Consider the following 20,003-nt stretch of genomic DNA (forward strand, 5'->3'; position numbering starts at 1 on the left):
ATGTGTACAGATATAATGTGTCCTCCTGGGTGGCAAAATAGAGCACCAAATTTATGGAAAAGTTATAGTTAGTGGCAAATAATATGTTTTAATGGTTACCGACTAATGAGAATCCTTTTTTTTTTTTTTTTTTTAGGAAAATAACTAAAAAGTACAAATGCAAAACAAGATTAAAATCGATGATCAAATCAAGTTTTCCTGATTGCTGATTTAAATCATTATTAAAATCAGTGATTTAAATTGCTTTGATTTAAATCAATCTACCCTGGTATAAACTAAAGCTCTAGCTGTCTATGCAAATAGTAAAGAGCCTTAATATAAAGGACTTGTTATGGGAGAATGTAGAAGTCTTTCTCTGCTGGAGTCGGGGGGCTGGTTATATTACAAGTGCTAGTCACTAGGGTATATGGCCAAGCTTGGCAGCTAGGAGTTGGGTTTGCTTTGAACATTTTAAACTGAAGCTTCGGATGGTTAGAGTCCTTATTATGGGGTGCCTGGTCATCCTACCAGCCTCCTGGAGACCATACATTTTCCTCTGCATTGACCCCTGGTGTCCTTTCTTCCTCTTCAAATAATGACTTGTGGCTCAGCTCTCTCTGTGCTGAGTGTTGTGAGATTCACTAAACCATAGTCTTTTACAATCTGGTTAGGACCTGGATTTGGGGTGCTTAATTTCATCACACATCTGCATTCAGCTGTTGACTAGAAGGTCCCATGCCAGGACCAAGCACAGTTGCACTTAGTTTATCCTGACGTGGAGCTTGGGTTGGGTGGCTATAGGGGAAGAGGAGCTGTGCATTGGCAGATGGGCCGAGGTCAGATGTCTGTTTAGATTGAAACTGGGAGAAAATATATTTCAACAGGGATACCAGGACAGACTTGCTAAAGCAGCATATTCCCTCAATCTGGGAAGTCTGATCATCATCTTAATTTAATCTGTTTTTCACAGTTAGGGAACTGCTGCAATGATAAAGACACGAGCTGTTGGTTCAGCTGTATTTATTTCACTGCTGCTTCTCCACTATCAGCAGTTTCATTGTATGTGGCAACACACTTCTATTAAATGTAAGATAAAACTGGGCCCAGTTGCCTATTCCATTAAGATCCATTAAGTCACTTATGACATAAAGACAGCTGATCTGGTCACTAGGGAATAAGGACTTCTGAATGGCAAACAGCTCTTGGCACAGGGAATTTGTCAGTGGAATGACTGAGGAAGAGGGTGTGACCAGCTGTGCTCTGACTGTTCTCTGCTGACAAAATGCCCCCTTGAAGCCATAGGCAGCTGAGTGTAAGTTAAAGCAGCCCTGAAGCTACTCAAATTTATGCCAGGTGATGGGCAATCCCCTGCCTGCTCCCAGAATGAGGGCAGGTGTAAAGAGGGTGGGGTTTGAAAGGAACTAAGAATCAGGGCCATTGACTTTGTTCATAAAACTAAAGTAAGAAAATGTATCTCCAGAGGGACGTACACTCCTTCCAGGAAGGAAGGCATTTACACTCATCTAGCGTCACTCTTTCTTCCTCTCCCTCTTCTATTGCAGTTCTTATGAGTATTTCAGTGTTGGACAAAATATTTTCTCCTTCAAGTATATCTGAAGTAACAGATTATACAACTAAAATATTTCAGTTACAAGCTGTATTTGTTACAAAATGTAAAATGCTACTTTATACTTGACAAAGAGGAAATAAAAGCTATATAAGCGCTGGCTTCCCATGAAAACTAATTGAATAGCAACTTCAAACAGTGTCTTAATTGTAGCTGAGTGGCACTGGCAATGAGGAAGGAACATTGCTTGGAGGTGTTAAAATCATGATAAGTTCTTCACAGAGGCATATTATACACAGTTTGCGTCAACCTTGTCTCCATCAGTCAAATGTGCAACAACAAAAATTTCCCATCCAAAATAATAAGTAGCTTCAGCTTTTGATTTACATGAACATCTGAGCTAGTTGTGCTGGTATATGCTTTTGTTGCTGCTCCTGTCACCTTCTTTCCAATAAGAAATTAATCTTGCGGGTGACCTTGCTCTTTCCTTATGACTCCCAGCAGGTTCCATGAGCCATTGCTGGGAGAGTGTGACATTACTCAAGTACTGAGAGCTTGTATTTTTCTGCTGAATGTGCATAGGTGTAGGCAGACATTCCACAAATTTCCTGGGCACAAGATTTTATACAAATGGCTGGGGTGTTCTGTTTCTTACTGGGAGTTTTATGAACATCCCAATAGCCTTGTTTACCTATCAACATCTGCTATGTTAGGGACCAGATTTTGTAGAATGGCAGGTCTGCCTTGGGAGATTTGGGCTGTTCTTTGGGCTGGAAGGTAGCCAATGTGACAGACTGGACCTGATTCTCAGTTATTTTAGTCCATGAGTTGGAAAAAGTGGGGGTTCGGTTGTGCGAGAAAGTGGCTCTAAGTCACATTTGTGCTCCCAGTAGATTCATGGAACCATTCAGGGGCCATTGTGTTGACCAGTGCAAATGAGAGCAGCACTGAGTTGGTTTAACTTGCATTCTGGTTCCCACAGCTTCCTACAGGCTTCAAGAAGAACAGAATAGCTGTAGTGCAGTGTGCTCCCCATCCCCCCTCCTCATACTCCTGATATGTCCCTTAGATGCAGGAGCTTGGAGCAAGGCTGGCATAGCACTCTTATGCCAGCTGTACAAGGGCTGAGGAGGCTCCATGTGCAGGGTCTTCTCGGGGCATATAAAGGGATTGTAGCAGTGTAATTGAGGGTCAGGCCCAGGGCCGTCCCCAGCAATTCTGGCTGTGTGTGGGGGGCCCCAGGCATCTGCGGGGGGTGGAGGGTCGGGGGACTGGCCCCAGGCCTCCACGGGGGGGGGGGCTGGCTTGGGGACAAGGGGGAACCACCCCCCAGCACTCACCAATGGCACTGCTGGGGCCGGGTCGCTGCACTTCCCGCTGCTGGTGAGTGCAGCCCCCGCCCTGCTGCAGAGCTCAGGGGAGTGGGGGCAGAGCAGGGGCTGGGGCAGCACACAGCTGCGCAGGGCAGTGCCCCAAATTTCCTGATGCCCCACGCAGCTGCATACTTTGCATATGGGTAAGGACGGCCCTGGTCAGGCCTATTGATTTTAATCTGTGAATGATTCACTATGGGAGGGCCTGGAAGCACCATCTATTTTTAAGGTGACCAACACTTCCCATAGTAAGAATCTGTTTTCAGTTGCTTATCACTTTGTCAAACTTAAACCATTTGGGCTGAAATTCTCCGTGCCAGGTGTCTGCCTCAGGCTAAGGTTTTTTGTTTTAATTTCAGTTAAAACAAAGGAATGTATCTGAAAATAACATTAGGGAAAAATACTGTTAAATTGATTGGGTTAAACCTCTTCTAAACTATTTTGACCTCCACCCCTCATTTACAATAGATGAAAAATAGCTAAAAAGCCCCAACCAAAACAAGGGCGAGTGCAAGCCCATCCAATAATTCGGACTTTGATGAGAGAGTGCCACAGTCTTTGCGTATGTGAGTGTGTCTGGGTGGGACAGAGAGAGACTACACAAGCAGAGGCAGACAGAAGCAAAACAGAACGAAACAGAATGAAAAAGCCAAGCAGATACAGCATGGAAACACAATGATGTAGCCCTGAGATAAAGCTAACAGAAAATGCTTTTTGGGTACAGATTGTTGACTGGAAAGGCAGGCTTGGAACCACAAACAAGGGAACTGTTTGTATCCTGCTACTTGATTCCCTGTGTGTTCACAGAAAAGGACTGTATGTTGCTTATAAAAAAACAAGATTGCATCAAAGAAAACACCAGACTCCACTGTAAATTTCTATTCCCAACTGGAACACCTACAACCCCCTCAAATTTTTGGTTAGCCACTCAGGGGTAACACTACACTTTTTTGCCCATGTTAAAAAAAAACACCCCAAAAACCTTACAATCATTTTTGTGAGAAGCTCTAGCACATCCATGCTTTAGAACAAGGGCTTGACATTTCAGGAAGGGGTCGGGAGTGTTGCTCTGGTGTCAGGGATGTGCTTGTTGCTCTCTCTATGAGAACTCATTCAAATTTGGCCAAGTTATAGGCCTCTGAAATATCCCACTTTGTACATGATCAATAAAGATTTGTTAGAGTTTGACAGCTAAATTCCTCAGTGTTCACCTGTACTGATTATGCTCCAGAGTCCAGCCTAGGCCTACACAAGGCCGAAGAGGGCTTTCCCCTGCAATTGCTTCTCCCAGCTGCTGGGGATGAGGTATCAGAACTGAGAGCAGGACTCCTGTGTAAAAAACACATTTTGTGATTGTGTCATAATGCATACACACAAGGGAGCTGAATTAAAGTTGCACATGCAGCCTTAATTCTGGCATTTCCTAACTACTGAGTGCCTGATTTTGCAACCTCAATGTTTTTAGCAAAGATTTGTGGATGTAATATTTGATATAGAGAAAAAATAACTGATAAAAATGAAATTAAAAGAAATATAAGCCTTGTCTCTTTAACAGGCAGGCAGTGAGCTATTTTTGAGTTCACATCTTTGGTCAGGGATGGGAAACATTTGAAAAGAGGTTAATTAGCCTCCCCAGGGACTTCCTGCAACACCAGACAAGCAATTGGACAGTGGATGGATATCAATGTGGTCTGAAAGTTTGCATGCATACAGCTTCAGAGAAATATCTGGAGAAATTTATGTAACTGGAGGAAAAGCTGGAATCTAGATCTGTTTACCCAATGGCAATCATCAAAATAGTGAGAGACTTTAAAGCATTCTGTGGACATTTCATGAAAGAAACAATTGTCATCTTCCCTTGAAGGGGACACCTATGTAAATATCTTTGCTTGAATGCCTGAGATTATGTTGAACAGGTTGACACTTTGAAGATCAAAAGGATCACAAGCTACCACAGGGGTGGGGTGCGGGGGTGGGATCCAAGACACTTAATATGCCTGGTGGTTGGAGACGGGAAAGCAGCAGATGACAGTTTAGCTAGTGGGCAGGGGCATGTCAGTGGCAGGTTAGCCAAGAAAGGGACAGGCTGGCTAGAAGTTATTTGGTCTTTATAAATGCTGTAATGACTTGAATTGTACCAACATCAGTTTATTTTTTGCCAGCTGCAGGACTAGATATGCTATGCAGCCCCTTTCTTTTGCTTTAATACTCTTTTTCCTCTATCCTCATTTCTATTTAGAGCGAATCGATCCTAACCGAGCAGACTGCTGCACCCACTTGAAGCCCCTTTAAATCAATGGGCTCTGCCTGGGAACAGCAGAATGCCTGCATAGATCAGAATGCAGAATGTGACCTTCGATTGTTTTTAAGGTTCAGTCCCTGAGCTAGGTCCTTGAAGAGCAGAGAACCTTCTGCCCCTTCCTGAGAAGGGCACTTGGGGATACCTGTTAGAGGGTTGCCTTGTGTAAGCGGGGAAATAGTCCTGCTATTGTGGGGAACTTTCCTGGCTTCTGTACTACCCCAGTGAAGTGGGTTAGCGAAAGGATCTAAGTCCTTGCTCCCACTTCCTTTACCCAGTGGCCTCCCTGCCTTTGAGGACTCCCCTTACACTCTCCTGTCTGGAAGAGTCCTCGTAACCCCAACAAGGCTGGGCCCAGGATTCCTGGGGGGCTCAACCCAGAGCCCTCCTGTGGTCACCTAGAACAGGGGCTAGGTGTCCCCACTCCAGGGTACTCTCTCTACACTGGGCACTTTTCTGACCCACTGACCATTACATACAATTTAAAGCAAATGCAAGTTATTTAATCAACAATTAATTTTAAAAAAGAATAAGGAAAAATGGGAAAGGTTAAAGGAAACACGTCAGCCCGCTCTGTGGCAGGGAACATCACAAACAGTGTCTCTGGAATGTCCGGGCAGTTCACAGTCTGTTCCTTGCAAGTCCCAGGCCTTCTTCTCAGGCCCTGGCTGTGCTGCAGGGACACTGTGGGTTGGACACTTGCTCTGGTGGTGGCATCACGCTCTCAGGCTCTAAGTGGCAGGACCCTTCTTCCCAGCATCACCCCCGTCCTGTCAGGGTTACGATCAAAGCCTGGCCTGCAGAGCCTCTTGGCTGAGGCGTCTCCCTGTGCTGGGCCCCCTGCCCAGGGACCCCCTCGCTCTTCCCTGGTGCTCACTGCACCCAGCTCTGGACTGCTCCAGCCCCAGCTGTACCACTCTGTCTCTGCACTGCTGCTGCTGCTGCTGCTGCTGCTCTGCCTCCAGCTCCCTGGGCTGCCTCTTTGGCCCCTCTGCCTCTGGTTGCTGTAGCTCTCCTCCCAGGGCAAGTCTGCTCTCTCTGGGCTGTGCCTCTGGCTTTGGGGCTGCTGCTCTGCTCCCAGGACAGGGTCTGCTCTCTCTGGATCTGGCACAGCTCTGCTCCCCAACTCAGCTTGCACCCCTCCTTTCTCCTCAGCTCAGCCCCACTTTGTCTGACCCAGACAATTCCAGCTAACACGGAGGACGAGACCTCCCGACTCTCTGATTAGCCTGTCATTCAGGCTGACCTAGAGCATTGGCCTCTCCCCATTGTTCCTGGGGACTATCAATCTCAGGGTCCTGGTTTCCCATAGTCCCTTCCCCTTTTAGTACTGGGAGCTAGCCAACCAAAACACTCCCCACTGAATGTTAGTAAGGGGGCAACAGTCCCCTTACACTTGGCTAAGTGTAAGTGCCACTCAGTAGGAGCACAGAGAAAAGAGAACCAAAAGGTCATATACAGTACAAAGTACACCAGCACATTTCTAGTGCCTGCATGCAGTAAGTATGACTAATGCAATTAAGACTGCTGTAGTCCACTATCCAAAGAATTATTTTTGGACGTAGCATTTTTATCATATTTTTGCTGAGCTTGCAGTTCAATGCCTACAATAAACTGTGTATGCAACACATTGCCAGGGAAAAAAGCATGGACTGACACTGGGCACAGAACAGTGAATGCAGTTTATCCCCAGTGCAAAACAGTGCCCCTAAAGTCAGACCCTCGCTCAGGCCTCAATCTTTTAAGGTGCCGAGCACCCCGCCCTCCATCCAGCAAAGCACCTGAGCACATGATTAACTTAGATTCATAGATACTAAGGTCAGAAGGGCCCACTCTGATCATCTAGTCCGACCTTCTGCACAGCGCAGGCCACAGAATCTCACCCACCCACTCCTATGAAAAACCTCACCCATGTCTGAGCTATTGAAGTCCTTAAGTTTCAGAGTAGCAGCCGTGTTAGTCTGTATTCGCAAAAAGAAAAGGAGTACTTGTGGCACCTTAGAGACTAACAAATTTATTAGAGCATAAGCTTTCGTGAGCTACAGCTCACTTCTGAGCTGTAGCTCACGAAAGCTTATGCTCTAATAAATTTGTTAGTCTCTAAGGTGCCACAAGTACTCCTTTTCTTGAAGTCCTTAAATCATGGTTCAAAGACTTCAAGGAGCAGAGAAGCCTCCCTCAAGTCACCCATGCCCCATGCTACAGAGGAAGGTGAAAAACTTCAAGCAGGCCCTTTAATTTCAGTGTCAGGCAGGTGCTTAAATGATTTGGTGGATGAGGGCCAGAATGCTCTCACCTTGCAGCCCTGATCCCTTAATGTCTGTAGAGCGCTGGGGCTATGTCAAGGGCTAATGTCAGCCAGGCAAAACCGCTCCCTCGAGGCCGGTCAGTTTCTCTCTTTTCTGTTGCTGGGGGGAGGTGCTATGGCAGGCGTTCCCCATCGCACGCAGGGGCCCCGGGCCATGCCCCGCCTGCCGCAGGGCACGCAGGAGCCGCAGGCTCTTGGCCCCCCTTTCTCAGCCCCGCCGCCTCCGCCCTCGCCAGTAGGTGGCAGCCGCACCCCGTTCCGCGGCTCCTGCGCCCGCCCCGCCCCGCCCCGCGCCCAGCCTGCTGCTGACCCACATTCCAGCAGCGCCTCGGACGGGGGGAGGCTGCGCGGCGCTATGGGACCGTAGCACCCGCCGCGGGCAGGAGAGAGGTGAGGGAGCCGCACGGGCGCCTTGCAAATCTCCCCTCCCCCTGCACGCGGCCGCGCTGCCTGAGACGGAGCCCGCCAGACAGACCCAGCCACAGTGTGTTCCCCCCCCCCCCCCGCACATTTTGCATTTCTCCCTGCTTATGGTTGTGCAGCCTCCCGGGCGTGGTGCATTGTGTGTCCTGTAGCCCGGTAGCAGCCGCCTCTCGCGCTTTCCTCTTAGGGGCTGGGCTCAGCAGCAAGCCCCGTGCAGGTCGCCTAGCGACGGTGTATCGGATCCTGGAGAGGCGCGAGCTCCTCGGGCGCAGAGGGTGCGGGGGGTCTCGCCCGGCAGCACCCCGGTGCCATCCGCATCGCAGCCAGATGGGCAGCGGCTTCCCTGCCTGCTCCCTGGGCCGGGAACGGGGGGATGCTGCGGTGATCGCTGAAGGCTTGTGGCAGGGCTGCAAACACTAGCGTGAGGAGCAATTTCTTTGAGCTTGTGATTATCCGATGACTCTGGTTACTGTAGTTACAGCCTGTCTTCGTGCCAGGGCAGCTACTCACGGCCGTATCCTTTCCCAGGGTCATTGTCAGGAGAAGGAGTAGCCAGCGAAGGTAAGTGCTGGAGAAAAGAGGCTTTTATTTTTATCCTTGCCAGAATGCTCTACATTTGTATAGTGACCTTGCCTGTCTAGCCCAGTGACACACATTCGTAATCCTCCAGAACTGGCATGAAAAGTCTCCTTTTCTTTTGGAATTTAGTTGAGTAACTGTCATTAAAATCTTGGGAGTTAAAGTTTGCCCCTTTACATTTTGGACTTTTGGATTTTATGTGGTAGAGAAATTAGGTTGCTTCTTCCACTTAAGCCCCCAAACAAAAAATCCTAAAGCACTGAGAGGGGCTATAGCAAATTCTGGGCAGATATCCAGGTGCCTTGCTCTGCAGCTCTGCAGTGTTTGTGTCATGCAGATGGTTTGACAAACATCCTAATACAAGTGGAGTTGCCAATATGGTGGAAAGCAGAGAGAAACACCTGAAGCCAGATTTGATCTCCATTGCACCATTGTGAATAACTCCACTGAAGTCAATGGAATTATACTGCTATGAGATCAGAATCAGGCCCCTTGGGGTGCTTATCTCATGCCAAACCCCCAAGATATTACAGTCTTCATTCTAAAGTTTGCTCTGGAATCAACATAATTGTAATCTTCAGGTTTATATCCCCCACCAACCTCTACCCTTTTCTTTGACCCCTTCTGCCTTTAAAAAAAAAAAAGTATTAGGGGAAAGAGGCCACAGTGTATTCAATAATTGATGAGAAGTACTGTTACTGTCCAAGTCCCAGCAGCTCAACATTCAGATAACAAACAGTTCTGGTGACAAAGGCCTTTGAAACAAAGGAGCCATTTTAGAAAATGTTTGAGAGAAATTATTTATCTCCATGCTTTTGTGGTTGTAAACCCAGCAGTCACTTTTAAATTAGGGGATACCTTTTTGGAGAGCGGAATACTGAAGTAACATAGAAATAAAATAGTTTCCTTTCTCTACAACATATATTTCCCAGGTGCACTGTTGCTGGTTTATTGTCATCTCCTGTTACAAACATCTGGTTACACAGTGAAAGAACTATTTTGTGTGCTTGTCCAGCCATGAATAGTTGAAATGGTTCAATGTGCATGTGCTGCTCATCTTGCTTAATTGAGTACGGATGCTTATGTGTAGTAATTTCTGGGAGGATGTATTGCATGCTTTTCATCCTGTTACATGGTGATAAATAAATTAGATCTTAGGAGCAGTGTTACAGTAGACAATCACAGGTTTCAGAGTAGCAGCCGTGTTAGTCTGTATTCGCAAAAAGAAAAGGAGTACCGGTGGCACCTTAGAGACTAGTCTCTAAGGTGCCACCGGTACTCCTTTTCTTTTTACAGTAGACAATAGCATCTTTCTGTGGTTACCTTTAAAAATATCTTTGGGATAGTCACATTTCTAAGCCAAGCATGAAGAATCCAGATGCAATTCCACATATTTTAATTTAATGTCTTAGTTTTTAGAGTTGGTGTATTATTTCGGTGAACATTGTTGCTAGAAATGTTAAGTCTGGATTTCAACTTTATCTTTTGGAATTGATTATTTATTGCCTATCTAGATTCTTGCCTGAAACTGCTAGTCATTGTTTTTCAGAAACGTTGTATTTCACATTAAGACAAATGGCCATTTGTAGAAAAAACAAATTGAATATGAATGAATGCTACAGATTTCCCACAAAACACATTTAAATTTCCTGCTAGCTTTGTTGCATTTCAGGGAATAGGTCTGTACATCAAGTTATCATGTAGCAGTGTGGAAAGAGCCTCTTAACCCTCTGTGAGTCAGAGCCCACAGGCAGGTGTTGCACAAAGTTTCAGTAGATAGATACTGTCCTTAGTTCCATGTACAAAGAATTCTGTTAAATGACAAAAGATCTTTTTCTGTTGTCGGTGCCACAGAATCATAACCTGATGAGACTAGTACTGCTAACACAGCCAGAATGCTAAACCATGCTTCAAGGCTGTGCTGCACTAGCTGTCTTTTCTTTTAAAATTCCCATTGTTGCTAGCAGCAGTGTAGCTCAGTAGTGGGAGCAGTAAGATGCACAAAGTTCCAAGTGGCTGCTGGCAAATCAACCACCTTGTATTCTAAGTCTGCTCAGAGTAGGTTTGCGCTCAGAGCTGAACTGTGATCAGCACTGGTCCAGCTGCAATCATTATTGGCAATGATTCTATTTTATTATATAGAGGAGGTATAAGATGCACAAAACCAGACACAGGAGATCTTTATTTGCTCCATGGACCATTTGCAGCCCTAGCACAAAGTTGTAAAAAGAAAAATCTGGGCTGGTTGGAGAGCAAGTCCTACTGGTTCTAAACGTCCACTGGGTCATTGGGAGAGTTAGTCTCTGTACCATTCATGAATGTCTGCTAAGCTTCATTGAGAAGAAGGTTTGTCTGATGCTCCTCGGTAGTCTTTGTTGCTTGATGGTATAGATCAGAGGTGGGCAAACTATGGCCTGGTGGCCGGATCTGGCCCGCCAGCTGTTTTAATCTGGCCCTCAAGCTCTCTCTGGGGAGCAGAGTCTGGGGCTTGCCCCGCTCAGGCACTCCAGCCGGGGAGCAGGGTTGAGGGCCGCTCCATGCAGCTCCTGGAAGCAGCCGCATGGCCCCTCTCTGGCTCCTACACGTAGGGGCAGCCAGGGCCTCTGCTCTGCATGCTGCCCCCACCCCAAGCGCTGTCCCCGCAGCTCCCATTGGCCAAGAACCTCCGCCAATGGGAGCTGTTGCAGCGGTGCCTGCAGATTGGGGCAGCGTGGAGAGCAGCCTGGCCATGTCTCTGTGTAGGAGCCGGAGAAGGGACATGCTGCTGCTTCTGGGAGCCGCTTGAGGTAAGCGCCATCCGGAGCCTGCACTCCTGAGCTTCTCCCTGCGCCCCAACCCTGATCCCCCTCCAAACCCCTTGGTCCCACCCTGGAGCACCCTCCTACACCCCAAACTCCTCATCCCTAGCTGGAGCCCTCACCCCCCCCCCCCCACAGCCCAGAGCCCCCTCTTACACCCTGAACTCCTCATTTCTGGCCCCAACCAGAACCCTCACCCCTTCCAGCACCCAACCCAATTTTGTGAGCATTCATGGCCCGCCACACAATTTCTATTCTCAGATGTGGCCCTTGGGCCAAAAAGTTTGCCTATGCCTGGTTTTAGATCATAATAAGACCACAAGCCCAGGGAGAGAAGGATATTTTCAGGAGTTTATGGAAGGAAGGAGAGTCCTAATCCAGGGGGGTGGGGCTTGCTAGGTCCTGGGAAGGAAACCAGGTGATTTGGGGAGATCCAAAATGGGGAGTGAATAAAATTAAGGTGGATGATTGGACTTAGGTGAAATAAGATGGAGAGTGGTGATAACTGATGCTGGTGAGGGTAACCCTGAGAGTTGTAGGTTGATGAGGGTCTGAGAAGAAAGTGTGTGGGGTAGGGAGGTGATGAGAAGGAGCTGAGAGGTTCAAAAGATGGTTTGCAGACTTGATGTATGAAGAGAGGGAAATTGTGACATGTTAAAGCTGCTTGGAGGAGTAGGACAGACTTGGAGGGGGCCTAGCAGGTACTGGGGTGCTGGAATCATGGTTCTGCACCCAAAACGAATAGCACTTGTAGTCGTATACTATGCGCCCCACCCCCAGTGCTACAGTACTTACAAAGTGGGATCTGAGTTACTACAGAGAATTCTTTCCTGGGTATCTGGCTGGTGAATCTTGCCCTATGCTCAGGGTTCAGCTGATCGCTATATTTGGGGTCGGGAAGGAATTTTCCTCCAGGGCAGATTGGAAGAGGCCCTGGAGGTTTTTTGCCTTCCTCTGTAGCATGGGTCACTTGCTGGAGGATTCTCTGCTCCTTGGAGTCTTTAAACCATGATTTGAGGACTTCAGTAGCTCAGACATAGGTGAGAGGTTTATCGCAGGAGTGGGTGGGTGAGATTCTGTGGTCTGCATTGTGCAGGAGGTCAGACTAGATGATCATAATGGTCCCTTCTAACCTTAATATCTATGAATCTACTGTTGTTGGTTTACACTCACAACCCTGAGGTAGGTAATTGTAATTATCCATCAGCTATAGCTGGTGAGACTGAGGTGCAGAGATTAAGTGATTTGCCCAAGGCTGCAGAGCAAATCCATCCAAGAGTCAGGATTAGAACTCGGGAACTCCTGGCTCGTAGCCCAGACCACAATCCCTTGGATTGTGCTGGCTCTTCATTAATTCATTGTTCATCCACAATTAATGCTTTTATGGAGGTAATTGAGGAAGGAAAATGTCAACTGGGGAAAACATGCCTGTGAAATTTAAACCTAAATAAAAAGGAACTGCACTAGGTAGACCTTTTACCTCTTACATAATACATATAAACAAGTCTCTAATTACAGCTAGTAGTATGTGTCTGAAATCATTCAACTTAGAGAAGGAAAAGAACGCAAATAGGTGCCAGGTCATCCTATGTTCATGATGCCCTGCATGAACCAGGAAGAGGTTGCTTTATGGGCCATTTCCAAAATACATAGACGTTTAATGGAAGTCTTTGCATTGACTAAGTGGCCTTGGTATCCGTTACTTGCATAAACAATAGCATGCAAATGTGATGGAAAAAGAAAAAATATGGGATCTGCTTCTCACCCTCCTCCACAGTGTTTCAGGTCATGAGAGTATATCCATCTGTAGTGTGGCAATTTCTATGTCAACTATCCTTTATGATCACAGTGCCAACAAGGAAGACTGGTACATGCTAATGTAGTGCCCCCTCTCCACCCAATTACCTTCTTTAATGCCAATCTGCTTACAGGTTTTGATGGACAGGTCTGGATCTTGCCACCCACTCAGCAGGGTGTATCTTCTTTATTTTTCCCTATGATTTTATTTGGCGGTGCCTCCACCCCCCTTGCTCCTTCCTGGCAGGGTCACCAGGGCAGCTTGGGAGGAAAATTCTAACCATATGGTAACCCCCACTTACTTGATAGTTGGAGACCCCCAGGAAATAACACAAATATAATTACTGTGTTGAATATGTTGTATGTATTTAACAAAAAAGTGTAATATAACAGGGTAAAACACTATTCGTAGGGTCACCGGTGCCCACGCTGATAATACCCATAACTTTCCCCAGTCACAGGACCTGATGTAGCAAATGTAAGATTAGTGTTCCATTGGTACACGTACTTTGTTGGGGCCCTTGATGACCTATGCCCCCGATATTGTCTCTTCAGTGGTTTAGCAGTGTGGCCGACTGGTTCAGTACAACCCAAAGGACTCACAAGTGGGAGGAGGTGGTAAGTCGCTCCACAGGTTAAATATGCAGCAGGTTATAAAATCCCCAAACCCTTACTCCCTGGCTTGAGGACACAGTTCAGGGAATAGCGAGTCCCCAAACAATTTCCCGTACTGACTGACTAAAAGATTACTTGTGTCACCTTAGAGACTAACAAATTTATTTGAGCATAAGCTTTCGTGAGCTACAGCTCACTTAGCTCACGAAAGCTTATGCTCAAATAAATTTGTTAGTCTCTAAGGTGCCACAAGTACTCCTTTTCTTTTTTCAAATACAGATTAACACGGCTGCTACTCTAAAATCTGACTAAAAGATGGTGCACTCACAAACTCCATAAATGATCCTCAGGTTCAGAGATGACTCTGGACTCAGTCACTGCTGAGGGGCTCATCTCTGCTGGCAGGGATCCTCTTCAGGCAGGAATCAGGCTGCTTCTGCTCCCAGGATTTCCCCTCACCACAAAGGGGTGCAGGGCTCAAGATACAGATTACACAACTGAACTAAAATCCAAACTGTAGTCGGCTCCCTCAGCGTCCAGACTCGCTTACAGCAGGCGGCAGCCCTGGACTAGCAGCCAGAGCAGAGCTGACCATGTGGTGACCAGTCTCCCTTAGGGAACTGGGGGGCTAACTCAGCCTGGCTGGGAAAGTTTCCCAGCAAAACTCTACAAACTGGCAGTCATCAGTGGAGAAGGAAAAGTCCAGCTGAGGGATCTTGCTTTCAGGTCCTTAAAGGCCAGTTCTCAGGGGGAACCCTGCATGCAGGCCGGGGACTCAACAGCTCCCCACACAGCCAGTCCTGCCCTTGCCCTGGCTGGCTCCAGACTGTCTCAAAAAATGGCTTCCCCCCTTTCCTGAGTTTCCTGGGAAGGGCATCTCATTCCCAGGCTAACTGAGTCTTCCTTGGCTTCCCCTCCCTACCAGGGACTGTGTGCCTCTCCCTGAGCTGCCGGCAGACAGAGCCCCAGGAATCTAGGTCATCTCCTTGGGGGTTACTCTAAGAATGGAAACACTTTGGGTACAAACCAATGCCTGTAGTTCTTGGAAGTTCTCAGTTTCTGTGACTGTGACATGGCGATCATCATACTAAACAGGGCAGCTTTTTCTCCAAACTTGCCTTGACAAAATTACAGCACTGCTGATAACTGACATTTTTCAGTCACCCTGTTTCCTGCAGGTATCGATAACATTGGTGACCGGGATGTGTGCAATGAAACAGGTTCTGGTTCTTTGGAACATAACCGAGAGAATTATTTCTTTGAGCAGATCTTTCCCCATTGTTAACTTATGGGGATTTGATAGTCCCTGGCACAGGTAATAGTGAGAAGATGTTTGGGGGAGGGAGTGAGGGGAACTCTCATCGCACCAGTCAAAGAGGAGAGGGGAGCACAGCTTGCCCAAACCAGGGAGGAGAAGGGGAACTCTCCCTTTGCTTCTAGGAGGAGATTTGGAGCTGTGCTCACCCCCATATCCTTTACACCCTGGGCTTGAGCTAAAAAGGGAACAATGACTTCACAACAAGCCTCCCACGCACCTACTGTGTATGAAAACCACTCCGCAAGGGCATGCTGATCAAAACTCCAGGGGCCTTTGTGAGGCGACCATGTTTTTCTTTCCACCCATTGCCTGTCTTATCTGTGTTGATTCCAGGTTCTTGGGGGCAAGAACTATCACTCTGTGTTTGTACCGTACCTGGCACTGGATAAAGATAAAATGGAAAACCTTATTCAGCCTTGTTTGTGTTGTGCAGAAGGGGAAATGTAGCTCTGAAACATTCATTGTGTTATATACAGATTGCATGGCACAGCTATAGCTGCTTCCTATGAAAAAGAGAAGGAAAAAAATCATAGTATGCAGAATGAAACTGAAACTTAGAAATTAAGAGACATCTCATTATTTCTGTGGGAGAAATCCAAGTGAAAGGGAGGGAATTCTGTGAGTTTCATCTTGCAGAGTTTCCTCATCACAAGAGCAACTAATGGAACATAGCTCATGTCATGTACATTATCACATAAGCTATTGTAAAAGTTCATGGAGAGATCAGGCTGTGACAAAGTGGGGATTTTCCCTTATGTTGTATGTGAACCTATGTGAGTTTTACTGTTTTGCATGAATACTGTGTGCCTCAGTTTCCCTGTGTGCTGCACAAATACGTCAGTGGTGGGAATAGGGGTATGTGACTTTGGCTGAGACCTCTGGGGCAGGTGAGCTGCACTAGCTGTCTGCAAGTATGCTATGACCGGTGCCCTTGTAACCTGAGACCCAATAGGTGGATGTAACCAGGTGACTGTCTCGCTTCCTAGGGCAAAGAAAGAGAATAAGGAGGAGCAATGGGGTGTCTGAGGTTGGGTCGTTGGAATCTGTCGGTCTGCTGTGGAGAACTGGAATGGGGGGAGTCCAGGGCATCTGGCCCAGGACTCCCCAAGATGGACTTGGCTGAAAGTCACTGATTTCTGTGGTAACAAGTTCTGTTCTACGCTGTTTCTGTCAACTAATAAACCCTTCTGTTCTACATGCTGGCTGAGACTCACTGCTGACTGCAGGAGTCGGGGTGCAGGGCCCTCTGGCTTCCCCAGGAGCCCCGCCCGGGTGGATTTGCTGTGGGAAGCGCATGATGTGGAAGGGGATGCGGAATGCTCCAAGGTCAGACCCAGGAAGGTCAAAGCTGTGTAAACTTCTTGCCCTGGAGACAGTATGCTCAGCGAGAGGAGGCATGCTACCCAGAGTCCTGACTGGCTTTGTATGGAGTAGTTCCAGAGCATTGGCCTGGTGACTCTGTGACACAGGCCCAGATCACTTTCCCTACAGATATTTGTGAAGTGTTAGACTCTCTTTCACAAGTGATTGTTGGTGCTCAAAAGAAATTCTATCCTCCTATTCTTGTGATGTCTGGAACTTCTACATTGGTGTTGCTATGTTCTATGGATAAATTATTTGGTTGTATATACAGTCCAAGAAGACTCATTCCATAGTATGACAAAGATGCAGGATCACAGCCATCATTCGCTACAATGCAACCATAAGATCTTTCTCCCACCAAGGTTATCGCTATCCGCTTCAGCACATAGGTCACAATCTCTAAGATGGCATGGACTGTACATCCTTACTGAATTCTCATCATATTTCCTGTCATACATTTTCTGGAGACTTGGGCTTCTGTAACTGTTCACTTTTTTCCTTTTCAATAAAAAAGACAATGAAACTAATGTTGAAAATACAACTATGTAAAGTGATAAAAAGACAGAGCTTGAAAATTTTGCCCAATACCTACCTACTGGTGGGCTGAAAATATCTTCACCTACATATCCTTTGCAGAGTAATAATTGTGTTTGTGTACAATTGGATTTTGAGTAATTTAATGGTAATGCTGTCAATCAACTTTCTATTTAATGAACTGTTTAAAAAAGTCATTTACTGCTGATTCTCTTGCTTTAATTATAGCTTCTAAGGCCACGTCTACACTACCCACCGGATCGGCGGGTAGTGATTGATCTATCGGGGATCGATTTATCGCATCTAGTGTAGACGCGATAAATCAATCCCCGATCGCTCTGCCGTCAACTCCGGAACTCTCACCATAGTGAGAGGCGGAAGTGGAGTCGACGGGGGAGTGGCGGCCGTCGATCCCGCACCGCGAAGATGCGAAGTAAGTGATTCTAAGTCGATCTAAGATATGTCAACTTCAGCTACGCTATTTTTGTAGCTGAAGTTGCGTATCTTAGATCAATTCGCCCCCCAGTGTAGACAAGGCCTTGCTCTTCCTGACTTTACTCTGCTGCTTCTTTCCTTCAGTAGATCATGTTGTATCTCTTGTATTCCTTTTATCTCCCTTTAATCACTTACAGCGTTCTCTTCCCCCTGCCATATTGTGTTCTTTGCCTTCTTCCTGACTCTATTTACACTAAAAATCTATTCCTCAACACACTATCTCCCTCCCCCCCCCCCACACACACACACCAACTCTCACATATAGCTTGGAAATTTTACCAGACACTTAACGGTGTAAGAGGGAGGTGGGAGTGGGAATAGTCACTGTCCAGAGGTAACACCCTGATGAGAAACAGCCCTTTCTTTCCACACACCCCTTTCCCAGTTGCTGGGAAAGGGGCATGGTGTGTGATTCCTACCGGTGTGCTGTTCCTGGACCCTTCTTGATGACTTTGTATTTCATATCAGTCTCTGCCTATTAGTTGACTAATAAATTGGAATCTCTGTCCGGGTCTCCAAAACCTTCTTTCTTCTGCAGTGGAGACAAAACATTCTCTGTCTCTGCCCTTAGCCCCCTCAAGCCCCACTGAGGTCTCAGTTGCCTGGCTGCTGTGAGGGTGGGCTGTTTCTGCTACTCTTTGTAAATGTTCCCACTACTCAACTCATAGCTTCCTTGTTCAGGTTTTCTTCTTCTATGACGAGCTTCAGTGCCTGCCTCTGGTGCTGCTCAGGGCAATCTCAAGCAGCAGAAGAGTGAAATTGACCTAATTCGCCTCAGTTCATGGTCAGTCAGAGGGTTGTGAATAGGGACATGAAAACTGACAAGACTGCTGCAAGTTGGGGAAATGATCAGGAGCAGCAGAAGCACTGAGCTTGTTTACAGCCTTGGGAAGATGCCCCTGAATCAGTTATTACCAGGTTCACATTTGGCATGTTTGCTTTACAATCTACAAACTTTTAAAATAAAATTAAATCTTACAGTCTGCAGAAGTTGCAGAAGACATTTGCTTGGGAATACTTCCTACTCACCATAGGCATATAGATCTCTTTCCAACCCTGTTAAAAGACATAAAGCTTGCTCTACAATGTAATCCATAAAATGTGCTTTGCTATGCATTGTGCACACAGTCAAGGCTCCCAGCAAGGGCACATACATACACACAGAATTGTTCTGGTTTCCGCGGCATGCAGAACAGCTCATTGAGCACCAAGTAGAAACCAAATCAATAGGCCACAGAATTTCCTAAAGAACTGTTTCTCATTCTGAGTCAGCTCAACTGCAGACTCATCAGGAGAAGTTCATTGTATATTGCTCATTAGCTGTGTCTGGAGTCCTGCAATCCACAGAGGCACTGTAGTAAATAGTTAGCACTTATATAACACTTTCCACCAGAGGATATCAGTGCTTCAGAAACATAACGCTCCTCTGTGCCATCTGTCTGCAGAACTGTTGTGTAGTGGCTCACTTTACTGGAGTAAGGAACATCCTGGGTCCTGCTGCAGTCATTTGGCTCCATGAAATGTTAACACAAGGATAGTTTTCTCTCTCGCACCCCTTTTCAGCTTGTCTGCCTCCTGTAGCACCAGGGTAAAGTTGTCACTACCAAAAAAGCATTCCGTATGCAATGGTAGGAGAGCTTTTCACCATATGAAGGATTTCTGCTCGATCAACATGAATCATGTTGGAGTTTCCCTGAATTTCTAGATAGTGTTGTTGCATTATCTTCCTTTCACCTTAAAGGGCTGTCCTGCATTGTCCGGTTGCATCTCTTTGGTACGACTTAGATGTTCATGTCAATTGTTACCCAAAATCAGTGTGAAGGCAATTAAAGTGCTTATTGACTGGCAACTTGTTCAGCGTTGTGCTAATCGAATGGTTAATTTAATCCTGTGTGCTACAAGCAAACTCACAGAGGATACTTGTCCTTTGTATAATTCCACTGAATTCAACTGAGTTACACCAGGGATACATTTGGTCCTTTGACCCATTGTTATTGGAAGGATGACAATGTTTATCATTCCCGTAAACTGTTGTGTACAAAGAATTGTCAAAGATCTCAGGCAATTCTAGAATTCAGTTGCTTTTAGGAGTCAGTAATGAGGACAAAACTGGAGCAAAGGTACCATGGCCTTCAACTCTTGTTGACAGTAAGCAGAGGACCAAGAAAACAAAATAAATAAAAATGGGGCAGCAACATTTTGCAGTTTGGAACCGTTGTCCAAATGGCTGCTTGGTGCTTGTGATGGTATCCCCGTACCGCTGTGCTTCGCTTTTGCCAGGGCAATCTTTAACAGAGGACACAGTGAAGTTAGAGTAAAAGAGGCAAAATTCATGGGGTGTGTGTGTGTGTGTGTGTGTGTGTGTGTGTGTGTGTGTAATTTTTAAACAAGTCAAATCTCGGACATTGTATGCAAAATACCATTTATCATTCCCTTTATATAAATAAAAATGACGAATAATGCACATTGGATGATAATTGTTAACTTTTTAAAAACATACTGTAGTGAACAAGCTATAACAACAATGAACTGCTATGAGTGCACCTTTGTGACTTT

The 20,003-nt window shown here is 46.4% G+C and overlaps 1 protein-coding gene across 13 annotated transcripts in view; it reads left to right on the forward strand.

Annotated features, from left to right (window-relative positions):
• The first annotated feature begins 7,738 nt into the window (after positions 1-7,738).
• ELMOD1 (ELMO domain containing 1) overlaps positions 7,739-20,003 on the forward strand; it is a 62,492-nt gene continuing 50,227 nt past the window's right edge. For 3 of the 13 annotated variants that reach the window (XM_038386696.2, XM_038386690.2, XM_043504217.1), the window contains exon 1: positions 8,070-8,510. The gene's annotated coding sequence lies outside the window, so the exon portion shown is untranslated. Of the gene's footprint in view, positions 7,917-8,068; positions 8,511-17,366; positions 17,386-20,003 lie in introns of those variants that run through there. The other 10 variants (XM_038386692.2, XM_038386689.2, XM_043504214.1 and 7 more) reach the window with 8 other exon arrangements.

The sequence above is a fragment of the Dermochelys coriacea genome, chromosome 1 (genome assembly GCF_009764565.3).
Source record: "Dermochelys coriacea isolate rDerCor1 chromosome 1, rDerCor1.pri.v4, whole genome shotgun sequence".
NCBI lineage: Eukaryota > Metazoa > Chordata > Testudines > Dermochelyidae > Dermochelys > Dermochelys coriacea.